The sequence below is a fragment of the Aricia agestis genome, chromosome 3 (assembly GCF_905147365.1).
Source record: "Aricia agestis chromosome 3, ilAriAges1.1, whole genome shotgun sequence".
NCBI lineage: Eukaryota > Metazoa > Arthropoda > Insecta > Lepidoptera > Lycaenidae > Aricia > Aricia agestis.
Window position 1 is genome coordinate 13013971 of NC_056408.1, and position 14915 is coordinate 13028885.

Consider the following 14915-nt stretch of genomic DNA (forward strand, 5'->3'; position numbering starts at 1 on the left):
TGTTAGTTAAGGATATATGTTATAGTTAACGATATAGGTGAAGTTCACGATATTGTGTAATGGAATATAAATTTCACTGTGTTAGATCCCTAACTAACACATATATATTTTTTTCAGAATTTAAATTACTATATTTTTATGTCTCTTGTCACTTTCAAATCTTGAAAATCGTCCGTATCTGGGAATACAGGTGAATACAAAGTAGCACCGCACCGTCTGCGATTGTTGCATATCAAATACTCATAAAATATGTGAGAGTCTGTGATCTCCTTTTTTACCGTTGTTTCGGTTTAGATTTTAGATGCTTATATATATTAGGGGTCCCGGGAAATAATGTTATAAAGACCTCCAAACTACCTATTGTGACTTTTATGCCGTTTTAAGCTACGCAACCACTTGTCACTAGCCGCCATGCTTTACCATGTCCCTCGGGCTCCATGAGATCATATCAAAGGGTTTTCGTGGTTGGATACCGCTGTCGATCTTGGCGACACAGGAGATACAGTGGTGGGAATGTGTGGTGGGCCAAAGCCCGTTTAAAAAAAATAGCCGCCATGCCCTGCAAAACCCACGCAATGCTAGAACTAAATAAGTACGATTTACGAACAGCGCATATTATGCTGTGCAGCTAGATCTGCGTTCACCTTTACTGAAACGATAGGTAAAATTCTAGCCGAATTGAGACTTTAATAATGACCAAGTTATATGTTAGTTAAACTTTAAGCCATTTTTTGTATTCCAATGTTTGTATTCCTTTTTTTAATTCTTTATGTGTGTGTATTATTAATTATGTTGTATTAAGTTGTCAAAGGGCCGCAATCATTTAGGACCCGTTTCACCACTTCCTGATACTTAAAGTTGTGGATAGTCTATCCGGCACTTTATCAGGAAGTGTTGAAACTGGCCCTTAATTACATAACTATAATGAAGAGCGCTATACATTGTCTGTCAAAGTGTTCGATTTTGAGTTATGATTATAAATTTTAATTATGTCTGTGAGCTATGGAGTGTAGATGGAGGAGAACTATCTCTGTATGTAAAAAGTGTCCGCTGAAATGCGTTAAATTAGGGTGGCGCTACAGTAGCAACAGTTATCCTGTTGCTACTGTAGCATTTTAAATCATTAAGCAGCTTTTACTTCAGCTATTTTAGGTTATATTTTTCAAAATATATTGGTATTAACCCAGTAATTCTGTGACTCCGCTATTCGGCTAACTTCAATTTATATTTTGTCACCAACGGCTACATTCATTCCATACCCTTTGCTGAAGCTAGCGCTACTCTTGGAGGATTTTTCAACTGTTATTTACTGCGTACAGCTGGACACTTTTTCAAATATCCCCCACATAAGATAGTTCACCTTCATCTACCCTTCATACTCTGAGCGCTACCGAAAAATTACATTGTGTTAATAATTATAAGTCTAATGGGTATTGTGTGATTTCAATAAATGATTTGATAAAAGTATGGGTTCACAATTTTTTACAAAAAACCTCATAAACGTCCGATATACACGATGCCTAGACCACCGAACATTTTTAATTTTTCTTTTTTTGTACTTTATTATTTTCAGTATCCTTTATGATGTCGCAGCGTAAGAAACCCCTTTTATGTCTAGGAGGCTATCGGTTTAACCTCGTCTACCAGAGCGGCTCGATAAAGCGGTGGATTTGCTCCAAAAGGAACTCCAGAAATTGCAGAGCAGCTGTGAAAACTGTCAACGACAATGTTATTGATATCACTAACAGTCATAGTCATTAAGAACGCTGAAAGTGACGAGAGGAGGTATCATATTAGCAGAAGCCACAGGGATATTCTGTGTTATTTTCCTTCCATAACCTAGTGGAACAATCAGGCGAGTTGCCCATTCGTTGTTACCAAACTTGAAAATATTAAATAACATTTTAGTTGTTCCAACGTAGAAATCGAACACATAACTTCTGTTGAGTCGAGAACCTTTAAGCCACTGGATCACCAAATTGTGAATTATTATTTGTCCATTTAGTGGTGTTTTATTCGATTTTGAATGTCTAATTTATTTGTGGTTGTTTAAAAATGTCCTAGCCCCAATTTCACCAACGACTGTTAAAATTAACGCTCGAATTAGATACCGCTCTATCTAATTCGAGCGTTATAACCTTATTCGTTTTTCTTATGAATGAAAGAGAAGACATGACATTACTAAACTGTTAACACTAACTTTCTAACACTAACAAAAATATAATTTTGCCTTAAAGGTTTGGTTTAATTGCATTTGCTATTTTTTTTTTGTTGCTTACCTTCCGTAGTTTTTAATGTAAGTACCTATGTTTTAGCTGTAGAATACGTTAAACAGTTTTTTTTGCTAGTTGATATCAGTTTTGTATACATGTGTAACATATAAAAGTGCCAGAATAAACGTTTATTTCTTTATTTAAAATTGAAAACACACGACCGACACTCGTGTGTCAATGACAATAAAGAAAATAAAATTTATTATTTTTGTCCCCGATGTTTGTAAAAGAAAATAAATATGTCGAGTTTTGTGTATAATACTTATGTTACGCTCAAAGATCAAAAACGATCATAGGAAAAATATCTCACATCGCGTTGTGGTCACAGTAAAACAGTCACAATGTGAAATTCGCGTTGTGGGTCTAATGAAAACGGCCACGACGCGTTATGACAATCACAGAACGACCAAATAGCGAAATTCATGTCGTGACTGACATGCTGTTCGATCTCAACGCGTTGTGGCTTTGATAAAAAGCCATGACGCGAATAGAACATTATAATTTTATAACGACTATTTTATAACGATTCTCAAAATAATAGAAAGGCTGTCATTTTTTGCGGACAATGAACTTCTCTGAAATACATCTTCCACAATTGTAGTCTTGTGACACACAAACTATATTAGTACGAACGTATATTAGTAGCTAACACCAGCGTTGGTTTTCATTTTGGCCTCAAGTAAAATCGTGGTGTAAGCACAGAATATATAGTTGGCGTAAGGTAAAACAGCTACCAAACGACACTTTACAAAATTATGTCAACGTTAGTTCCAATTTTTTACCCTCGCTGTAACAGTGTTGTAAGGCTTTGTCCACAACTGTATCATGATCGCGTATCAGATCTCCGTCGCGTAGCATCGAAGCGTATTATGATCGCTAGTGTGGACGTAAAATGATCGCGATCATGATACACTTCGCATCATGATACACCCCGATCGCTATTAATGGCGTATCTGATACGTGTCGTATTAAATACGCGTATCATGATCGACAGAATGATCTAGTGTGGACGCATTTTGATACAGTGTCTGAATGAATCACTAGATCGATACGAGGATCCGTGATCAAGATACGTGTGTGGATGTGGTTTTTGGCCGATCTGTGGCCTTTGGCTCATCTGGTGGATGATACTCATAATATAATATTATAGTTAAACTTACATAGATATATAATATATCTATGTCAGTTTAACTATAATATTATTATAATATAATAGTTGGTATTACTAATAATTCGTATTTAATAGAACTAGAGACTAAGAATTCTACTTAATAAAAAGTGATAATCATCAATTTCCCTTTTCAGTGTCAATTATAAAGAACAAGAAGGGCAAGACCAATATAAAAGTAGGAGAATATACGTACTATTGTAAGCCTACGAAATATGCTTCACCCAAGCAGAGATGGAGCTGCACCAAGAACAAGTACTGCAAAGCCATGCTGTACACCGTGGAGAATAAAATTGTTGCTATAAACGATGAACATAATCATGAAAAGAAAAAATGAATAAGTATATATTTTTCTTTTTTTTTTTTTCTTTTTCGTACTTAATTATTTTTTTCCAAATATTATGTTTTGATTTGTATGAAATACGCTTATACATCAACAAGGAAATATATTCATAAGTTTAGTTAGGATGGTGGTACATTATTTGGTCGGGTTGTATAATCATGAAAAGAAATGAATACATATTTTTCTTTTTTTTTCCTTTTTTACTTAATTTAATTTTTTTAATCATAAGTCTAGTGGGGATGGTGGTACATTATTTGGTCGCGTGGTGTCAAGTAAACGTTAATCGTGATCCCAGAAAACGTCCAAAATCTTTTAATTAATAAATTTTAAAAAGTTGTTAAAGAACTTTTGTGTGCTATTATAAGATAACTCATTTTCTCAATCATAGCACACCCTGGGAAAAATAAGCTGACTACAAAGTGGCACCAGCGTTAGTCATCATGGTGGTGAGAGGTAATTTAGAAAATATTGCATATAATATAAGATCGCATAATATATTGTATAATATAATATACATGTAATGTTACTTGATCACTACTACTCATTTAAAAAAGGTAATAAACATAATTTTCTTTCTTCAGTGTCAATTGTAAAGACCAAGAAGGGCAATACTAATATATAGTCCGTCAAGAAAGTCATGACATCCCTATTCGCTTTAGAGAGTGCACCCACTTCCAGCTGTTAATGTGTGTATGTTTATAAATTATTTTAAAAATTACCCTACTTTTTTCAAGATTAATTTGATGTGTAACTTTAAAATCGTTATTCGTATATCGTATTATGCCGTATTTGGTAACTTTTTGTTTTATTAATTTTAAGATTTTTTACTTATGTGAATAATTGTAATTCTTATGAGAAATAAAGATAAGTAGTAAATATATCTCAAACTCAAAAATATTTATTTTTCTTTGTACTTATTCCTTTTTTTACTTCATAATTGTAATGTCGGAATAATGCTCACGGACGCATAGACGCATGGTAATGGAAATAGCATTCCATATCCTGTATCCAACTGTAAATATAAGAGGAATCAATTTTTTTTAATACTTTATTTTTATTTCTTACAGGAAAGTTTCTAATCAGCATGCGGGGAAGTATTCTACTGAGTTATGAAGGCTTTTTGTATCGCAACAAAAAACTATACGGTCCTGCAAAAGATTTCAAAAAGAGATGGGTGTGTTCAACTAACTTCGGGAAAGGGTGCAAAGCTGTGATATACACCGTAGGTGATACTATAGTGAATGTCAGGAACTCACACGATCATACTCCGCGACCTGTCCCTTCTATGAAATATAAATTTTACAAAAAAGTAACTCAAATTGAAATAGAATAATAAAATACTTACCATAAATCTTACTATTATATTTTCTATTATATTATTTGGTAGCTCACGATTGAATTTGAAACTTTATAATATTACAAAATATATAAATTACAAAAAAATGTTGTTTATTTATTCATTCATGGTTTAGATTTACTACTTTTTGGCTCGCAATACATTCATAAATCCTTTTGGTCCGCTTCACGTGTTTACATTACAATTTACAAGTAATCTTATTTTGTCATCTAAAAGAAGTTTAGGTACTTATTACTAATTTTAACTATAAATATATATCTTATATCTTTAAACGAGCAATCCTTGTATATATATATATATATATACAAGAATTGCTCGTTTAAAGATATATATATATATATATATATATATATATATATATATATATATATATATATATATATATATATATATATATATATATATATTTGGAATCTCGGAATCGGCTCCAACGATTTTCATGAAATTTAGTATACAGGGGGTTTCGGAGGCGATAAATCGATCTAGCTATAAAGTCTTTTTATTCGTGTTTTATCGATAATCGATAAATTGAAAAATATGACTCTTCCTGACATCTATTGGCAATTAATAATACTATTTTGTCAACAACTAATTTCTTTAATGACACAACAATACCTAAAGCTATTCCAGCAGATGGCGTTGTTAAGTAACACGAAGTCAATGAGTGTTTGCTATACCGAGCAAAGCTCGGTCATCCAGGTACTCTTATATATTTAAACGAGCAATTCTTGTATATAAATATATAATTGGAATCTCGGAATCGGCTCCAACGATTTTCATGAAATTTAGTATATAAGGGGGTTTCGGGGGCGATAAATCGATCTAGCTAGGAATCATTTTTAGAAAATGTCCTTTTCATCGAATACCTAGCAAAGCTCGGTCAAATAGCTAGTCTTATATCTTTAAACGAGCAATTCTTGTATATATAAAATTGGAATCTCGGAATCGGCTCCAACGATTTTCATGAAATTTAGTATATAGGGGGCTTCGGGGGCGATAAATCGATCTAGCTAGGAATCATTTTTATAAAATGTGATTTTATTCGTGTTTTAGCGAATACCGAGCAAAGCTCGGTCAAATAGCTAGTAATTAATTATAACTACTTTTTAGTAAGACGTTTTTCTAATATATCTTGAAAAAAAAACCTTAACTTCCAGCAAAGCTCGGTCTCCTAGAGTCTTACTTGATCTTGATGGAATAAACTCGCTTCAAAAGTGTAAATCAGCCACGATAAAGTATTTTTATGGTGTGAACGTTTCAGATGACAACAACAAAAATGTGCATAGATGTATTCGGCTGGACAAACGAATACGATGTCGGGTATGTGCGATGCACGGGAAGAGACAAGCCACATACCATGGCTGTGACACGTGCAAAACGATGTCCATGAAACCCATCGGACTGTGCAAATATTGTTTCGATGAATATCATTTATACCTTACACTACCAAAATAGTATCTATATATATATAAAATGGATTTTTAATTGTGTTAGTAACGCTAAAACTCGAAAACGGCTGAATGGATTGGGCTAATTTTAGTCTTAAAATATTCGTAGAAGTCCAGGGAAGGTTTTAAAGTAACACGAAGTTCACCGGGACTGTTGCGCTGATTTTGCAAAATATTCGATCCTGATATCCGAAAACTGGTAAATAGGCAGACATCGTGTATCCGACGCCATATTGTAATTTTGATACGAGTGTGACTCTGTGTCATGACAAGTATTTTTGTATCTATGTGAGGTAAGTATATTATAATGATATGCCAACAGTATACGTCAATACACTGTCATATATTTCCGAAAGAATCAACAATACGGCGGTAATTCTAAAGACCATGAGCTCTGGATATTGTACTGGCATTATGGACCATTAGTACTCTTGATGTATCGATTTAAAGTGTCATAGTAATCGTCATATATCATTTCAGATTCGAGGTGCAAATTTGTGATGTCGAAACGTGGAAGGCCTATCATCGCCGTCAACGGGTACAAATTCTACAAGGAGAGCCCTCCGAAGGGCAAAAAGGACGTGAAACGACAAAGATGGCGGTGCTGCTCCCGCAACGCGTTGAACTGCAACGCCCGGTTGTACACCGTCAACAACCGCATTGTCGTCGCCAACAACCGCCATTCACACCTTCCGATAGCGGAAAACTAAGAAAAATTGTACTTTTAGTCTAGTTACGTGACTCTAAGGGTGACGAATGTAGGGAATAACAAGCATGTGTGTCTGTTTATAATTGGTCGTGATTCGTGGCCGGCTTCAATTGAGAATATTGCAGAACGTGGTCTTATGTGGTAGAGCCATGCTTCGGCACGAATTGGCCGGCTCGACCGGAGAAATACCACGGGCTCACAGAAAGCCGGCGTGAAACATCGCTTGCGCTGTGTTTCGCCGAGTGAGTGAGTTTACCGGAGGCCCAATCCCCTACCCTATTCCCTTCCCTACCCTTCCCTATATTCCCTTCCTTACCCTCCCCTATTCCCTCTTAAAAGGCCGGCAACGCACCTGCAGCTCTTCTGATGTTGCGAGTGTCCATGGGCGAGGGAAATTGCTTTCCATCAGGTGACCCGTTTGCTCGTTTGCCCCCTTATTTCATAAAAAAAGAACGTTGTGTAATTACGATAGTAAACATGGAGATACATCATGATTCATGCCCCAACGCAAAGAGGGCCTCATCATCATCATCGAAATCGTTAAAGTTATCATCGCAATCACCAATGATGCTTAGGCCGCGTTTTTCAAATGTTGGAGGCCTATTAATATATTTCGCCGATGTTGGTGTTTTTATTGCACTTTTTATGACATGAAAAGGGTTTGACCACTTCCTGATAAGTGCCGGATAGGGCGGATAGGCTATCCACCACTTAACTTGACAGAAAAGAGTATGGGGAATCTGTCAAATAAGTTGTGGATGGCTTCCTGTACTTTATATATTTAATGGATCTCAGGATATACGGGCTAGGTACAAAATATTATACCAAAATAATCAAGATATTATTAAATTTTGATTGTTCTTATTTATTTTAATTTAGAGTAACTCATTGTGTCTGAAGAAATAATCTACGAGTGGGTTGCACCAGAGACGTGCTTACAGTTATAGTCAAAGTTATGGTTATAGCACAATAGACATAAGGACCAGTAGTTCGACTGCAAAGAGACGGACAGGTTTCAATATCTGTCAAATTCGTCGGGTTTCACTAGGATTATAAGCGGAATGTGCCTCGCGCTGGCTGATATAATTTATTTTTAAATATTTAAAATAAAGATTTCAAAATTGGATTCTGACAATTTTAATCGCATGTGCCAAAACACAAACAACAATACGACCAAAGAGGAACACGTCCAGCGAATATGTCATAGTTTTAAATTCGTAGGCAACAGTTAACAACCCTAGCGACGATTTTAGTCATAATACGTCAAATTTAAAAATTTCAACGTCAGTTCTAAGTCGGCATACTCTATCATTCTGTCTACTCTGGTTATAGTTAAGGCTAACTTTACTTTAACCTTAACTTTGACACAGAATTTGACAGATGTCTGTTGCGTTTATTTTTTTATTAAAGCTATAGTTAATGGGATTAAGAGTATAAAAAATTGAATCATCTGTAAAAATCGACAGGAAAAATATTTGTAATAACATCGAAACTTTGAGCCATAGTAAATTTTCACGAAAAAAAATCGATATAAGTATGAATAGAATATGGTTGAAAGATTTGACATTTTGCACTGTAGTTATAGTAATTATAGTTACAGTTATAGTTAAAGTAAGTTGGTGCAACCCACCCTAAATAGTACTTAAAGTAGGGGAGAGGGGTTAGTTGTAACAGATTTTAAATATTGTCAATTTTATCTTCTTAATTTGAAAACTTTATGTTATTATTTTTATACCTGAGTAACGGAAATTTATATGGTTTGCATATACTTAGCTAAAAATTTATCTAAATTACTTGGATTCGAAGGGAGACGTATTTTTTTTTAAAGTCAGCGGTTAAAACTTGCCCCGTTTCGGGGGCAAATATTAACAGTGACGGGGTAAGTATTAACGCTAGCAAAACTTTTCATTTAACAATAGAAGTAAAAACCAAAACAATATTAAAATGGTAATTTATTTATTTTTTGACATACAAATGTTAAATAACAATAAAAAGTTCTCTCAAATAACATACATTTCCTTTTCGTTCATCCACCCTGAGCTGCTATGGATTCTAGTGGACCGTTTGCAACAAAAATTGAACCTGGTTCTCGGAAATATGAATATTGTTGGTGTGGTGTTGCCGATAGCGTGTACCGCTGCCGCCAGAGTAATCCACGCACCTCTTTCGGCAGATGTGGCAGCCAACTGGCTTGTAATACAAATATTAACCGATTAATACTTACCCCGTTCCTTTTGTTAAAACTAGCCCCCGAGGACATTTTTGGATATAACTAATTATTTAAAAAAAAACTATAGGTATATTTAATCAAATAACACGGAAATGTAATTAACAACTAAATAACCATTAATTATATAAAAATCTGCAATCACAAAACCAATTACATAAAGCATGAATCAAAAAATTCGAGACGTAAAAATGTTCGCTAACCTGTATTTTTGCACCGACGTACAATAACTTCATTACGCGGCGGCCGGTGGGCAACTCAATTGTCGCAAATCGTTCACCGACGTCGCCCGAACTTATAACATTGAACGTCTTACCGAATCGTCATTTAATTTATTAGTTATAGACTTGTTAATACTTACCCCTGTTAAATCTAGCCCCCCTCTCCCCTACTTTTACTATTATCTATTCTGTGCTTAAAGTTATTATTAGAAAGAATAAAACTTTTATTTAATTACATGTGTCCTTATTCTCTCGTCTGTCAAGACGTCTAAATGGACTTTTTTTCTTAAGGCGTGTCTGCAGTCTGTCAAACGCCCAATATGGGCGTCGTAATACGACCATATTGGGCGTTTAACAAGCGTTTAATAATAAATAAACATTATATGCCAGCTTATATTGTTTCTCTCCTTGTTACACTTCTCACAACGTAAACAATAAAACGGAGATGCAAATGAAACATGGTGTTATATTGGTTCATTTCATTAAGGGCCTGTTTCACCACTTTCTTTTTCTGATAAAGTACCGAATAGGCTATTCACAGTTTTTTTGACATATTCTCCATACTTCATCTGTCAAGTTAAGTGGTGGATAGCCTATTCGGCACCTATCAGAAAGTGGTGAAACAGGCCCTAAAAACCATATAAGTATACCGTCAAACATACATCGTAGTCTATCCAGATAAAAAAATAAAAAATAAAATTTACTACCAAATATTTCAAACTTTTGATTTTAATATATTTTTTTTATGATAAACACTTTATAATTATTTTTTCAGATGGTATTCATTACATATATTTTACTTCGGTAAAGGGTAAGCGACTCATAATAGTCAACGGTTACAAGTTCTACAGAGACCTAAGAAAAGATCAGACGCCACCGTTGAAAGTGAGATGGCGCTGCTGCACCAGAAGCGCCTCGGGTTGCAAGGCGAACCTGTATACGACATCCGAGGAAATTGTTGCCATAAACGACAATCACAACCATCCACCCAAAGAATTAATTTTACGAGGAATATTGGAACACCGTATCTTTATGGGAACGACTACGAATAATAAAAATTAAGGAAACGTAACTCCCATACTTCAACCGTTTTGAATTTGGTTCCTTTTCGCACATTAAAATATGACAATAGCTACGAATTACTAATATCGTTTTCGGCATCTGCACTGCCCCGGGGCAGGGTGGGCCGACAGGATACGGCAGTGTTTTTCAAACTTATTTATGACGCGACCCCCCGACATGACAAAATATTTCACACATTGGCTTGTTTTATCATGTATGTATTTTTGAAGATTTCCTTCTGTTAAATTGCATCCTTAACCTTTATTTTTTTAAAATAAAATAGTCCTTTTAACCTTTGGCGACCTACAGAAGCTTCGCGACACAGTTTGAAGAACACTGGGATACGGAAACAGCCGAACACAAACTACGTATTGCACTAGGTAGTTTATGTTCTTTATTTAAACTTCGGTTGTTTCCGTATCCTGTCAGCCCACCCTGCCCCGGGGCAGCGCAGATGCCGAAAACGCTATAACACTCAAATTTACGAAATAAAGCCGTTGACAATAATTGTCACTTCTATGATTACACAAAATTGTGTACCGAATACATGCATAAGGACTAAAGTATGCATGTATTCGGGTCTCATTTTGTAGACACGCGGAACAAATTTTTGACACAATTTTTGCCCGTTTTCTTTTTTTTTACTCTTCCTTACTCTTCCTTAGTTTTTATTATTCGTAGGCGAACGATGAAAAACCTTATTGATAAAGTATTTTAATAATGTGTTTTTTAATCGCGCCGCATTTGCATTTTTTTATGAATGATTTCACTACTTAAACTAATACCTGTCAGATTTTAATGTTAGATGAAAGAAATAAATTACTTACATCCTTCATAGCCGGTTTATATGATTTGATTCCAGTGCTGGTCGCTGGATTACCACTGTTATAAACGAGCACTGGAATGCACGAACTGAATTGAATTACAGATTTGGAACACAATGTAAGCCCGCTATAAAATATGACTGTAGCAATACAAAAATACTATAAAATGTAAAATATGGATGATGACATTCGTGTACTAAGCCACAAAAATATTTTTAGTTATGAATCCAGATATGTTCAGATCGTTTAGAACAAGACTGCATTCAAAAAAAAAAAAAAAGTGGATTAAGACAAACGCTTAAGGAAACTATCACATTTTATCACAAATATCAGCGATTAGGTACCATTTTAAAGAATTAGGAGTCACACTGCGAGGATATTTTGGTTTCAAATGAAAGATTCGTCTCCACGACTACACCAAAAAAATTTATAGCCGCATACAAAATTTTCACATAAATACGTTTAAACCATCACAATAATCGCAAAAGATTAAAAAAAACGGGTTTTGATTAGGTACCATTATAGCTAAATACACTGAACTAAGGAAAATAAATATACAACAAAATTGTTGCTTTTTTAGTCCCCTGTACGAATAGCTAAATATTTTATATCAAAATAAATAACATTTCCATTTATAAGAAAAATAAGAAACGCTCTCAAATTTCTTCATACATTTTCGCCCTATCAAGAACGCGGCGTGCGTCGTACCCGCCACTGTACGAGGCGCGCTGATATTTAATGTTATTTTAATGTCCATAACGTCGATATTCGCACTGACCTGCTAATTTTTGTAATAATATATGCGATAGCGTCCTTAACAGCGACCACTAATTGACTTAAGTAGGTACCTATCGTATAATATTTGCAGCTATTTATCTGCTAGTTTAAAGTTACATAATGATTATATTTCTTCGTTCCAAAAACAAAAAAAAAAGGGGTTGGGGACCACTAGCTTAATATATTATACATCTTGACATGAATAAATTATTAGAATTTAAAACTATATCTTCGTGTACCCTCACCGAAGGTTACCTTATTTCAAAGATTTTCTTTTCCCCAAACAAAGCGGCGGAAAATATTGTATTATATTTTAAATTTACAATTTTTGAATTATTTTAAATTTGAAACCACTTCGTTAGTTTATTTCGAAATAACATGGCAAAGTCCATGATTGCTATCCCGTCGCACAAACAATGGTCGCCGGCAGTTTCGAGTTGTAATAATTTACTATTATTTATTCAACAAATGAATACACTTATAAAGATAAAAGAGTAGATGTTGTCTGATTCTCAACCCTAGCTCGCTAAGATTCACGAAAATCGGTCGAGCCGTTTCAGAGGAGTTCAAACACGCACACCGTGACACGAGAATTTTATATATTAGATATACTAGCTGTTGCCCGCGACTTCGTCCGCGTGGACTTTAGTTTATAGCGCGCGGTGTCAACAAAATTTGTGTCAAATTTCATAACTTTTTAAAACCCTGGTAAGTGGTACCCCTCTTAGGGCCGCGCTACACCGGAATGGCAGCGCTGAAAGTGCTCGCCTCGCAGCTGCCATGCCGGTGTAGCGCGGCCCTTAATTAATCAAAATACCCAAAAACAGCTGTGCAGTGTGCACATAATCTATACTAATATTATAAATGCGAAAGTATATCTGTCTGTCTGTCTGTCTGTCAGTCTCGCTTTCACGCCAAACGCCAAAACTACCGAACCGATTGTAATGAAATTTTGTATAAAGATAGTCTAAAGCCTGAGAAAGGACATAGGCTACTTTTTTACTGAAAAAAAGGGTTGTCAGGGGGTGAAAATGCGTAAATTTGTTCAAAATAAGTTAGTTCCAAAAATTCATAATAGATGGCGCCGTGCGTCTTCTACATCGCGCTGACGCTTGCTCAAAAGTCTTACTATAAGAGGTGGTATCATCTTACATTTAAGAGGATTCCACACCGCCGTTTTTCCATACAAACGCTGTCCCCTGTTTCCTCCCTGGATAATGCCGGTAGAGTTATAATTTTTTTCCTGAATATCTATGGCCACTATTAGCATGTCCCTATGTTTTCTTTTTTTTCATAATATTATTATTCAAAAAGATAAGAACGTCCAAAAACCCAGAAAAATGGCAAGATTTTCCTCTGTGTTTAAATACCCAGAAAATAAAACTGGCTTAAATATACAAAAAAAATAAAACATAGGAACACAGCTCAAGCCTTGCTTTAATTATGAATGAAAAAAGTACTAAAATCGGTTAAGTTTTGGAGAAGGAATCAGCGGACAACGAATCAAAGATTTTCTCTTTTTTATTAGAACTTTTGTCGTATTGTCTCTATCGCGCTCTGCGGTGGGAGACTTGAGATTGGTGAGACAGCAATACATTTTGAAATACCTATTTTCAATTTCTCTCGCCCCTGGTGTATCCTCTTAAGTTTCGATTTTTTTCGATTGTTATATCTATTCTACGGTATTAAATAACTCAGTACTTTATCTGTGCAGTGACGTAACCTTAAACCTATCAATGATAAATAGTTTATGGGTAAAGTTGTGTAATTGGGGGGCTAAATAAGCTTTAAAATTTGGCATAAAATATAAAGTTTAATATAAAAAAATGAAATACTTATTGTGTGCACACTGCACAGCTGTATTGATTTAAGGGGTACCAGGGTTTTTTTATAAAAGCTTTTGACACCAATTTTGTTGACATCGCGCTTTATAAACTGAAGTCCACGCGGACAAAGTCGCGGGCAACAGCTAGTATTATACATAAATTAATACATTTAAGATTTTTGAAATATAATTTTAATACACATCCAAGACCCAGGAACATTGAAAACTTTTTGTTCCGCCTGCGGGACTCGAACCCAGGACCCCCGGGATGAGCGCTGGCCACGCGCAATGCGAATTCATTTTCATCGATATTTTCATGGAAATAAGATATTTTCCCACATCAAAATGTAGCCTATGTCCTTTCTCAGACTCTAGAATCACTGTGTACAAAATTTCATTGCAATCGGTTCAGTAGTTTTGGCATGAAAGCGAGACAGACAGACAGACAGACAGACACAGACAGAGATACTTTCGCATTTATAATATTAGTATAGATTATATAATAGTATACGCCTATTAAAAACGGAATAATATAGAACAGTTAAATCAGTGTACTATTCGTGAGCTAACTCAACTGATAGGTGTTTTGACACCTTCATATCCTGATTCCTGACTCCCGCCGCGGAATGCAACTGGTTTTCAGCGATTAAAATATTTAATACTAAATAAAATATGCAATGA

The 14915-nt window shown here is 35.0% G+C and overlaps 1 protein-coding gene across 10 annotated transcripts in view; it reads left to right on the top strand.

Moving 5' to 3' along the window:
• Nucleotides 1–14915, top strand: part of LOC121725403 (protein tramtrack, beta isoform-like) — a 554986-nt gene that overhangs the window by 412238 nt on the left and 127833 nt on the right. The window contains exons 6-7 of one of the 10 annotated variants that reach the window (XM_042112351.1): nucleotides 506–507; nucleotides 14170–14180. The exons of the other annotated variants lie outside the window; for them this stretch is intronic. The gene's annotated coding sequence lies outside the window, so the exon portion shown is untranslated. Of the gene's footprint in view, nucleotides 1–505; nucleotides 508–14169; nucleotides 14181–14915 lie in introns of those variants that run through there. 10 annotated transcript variants of the gene reach the window in all.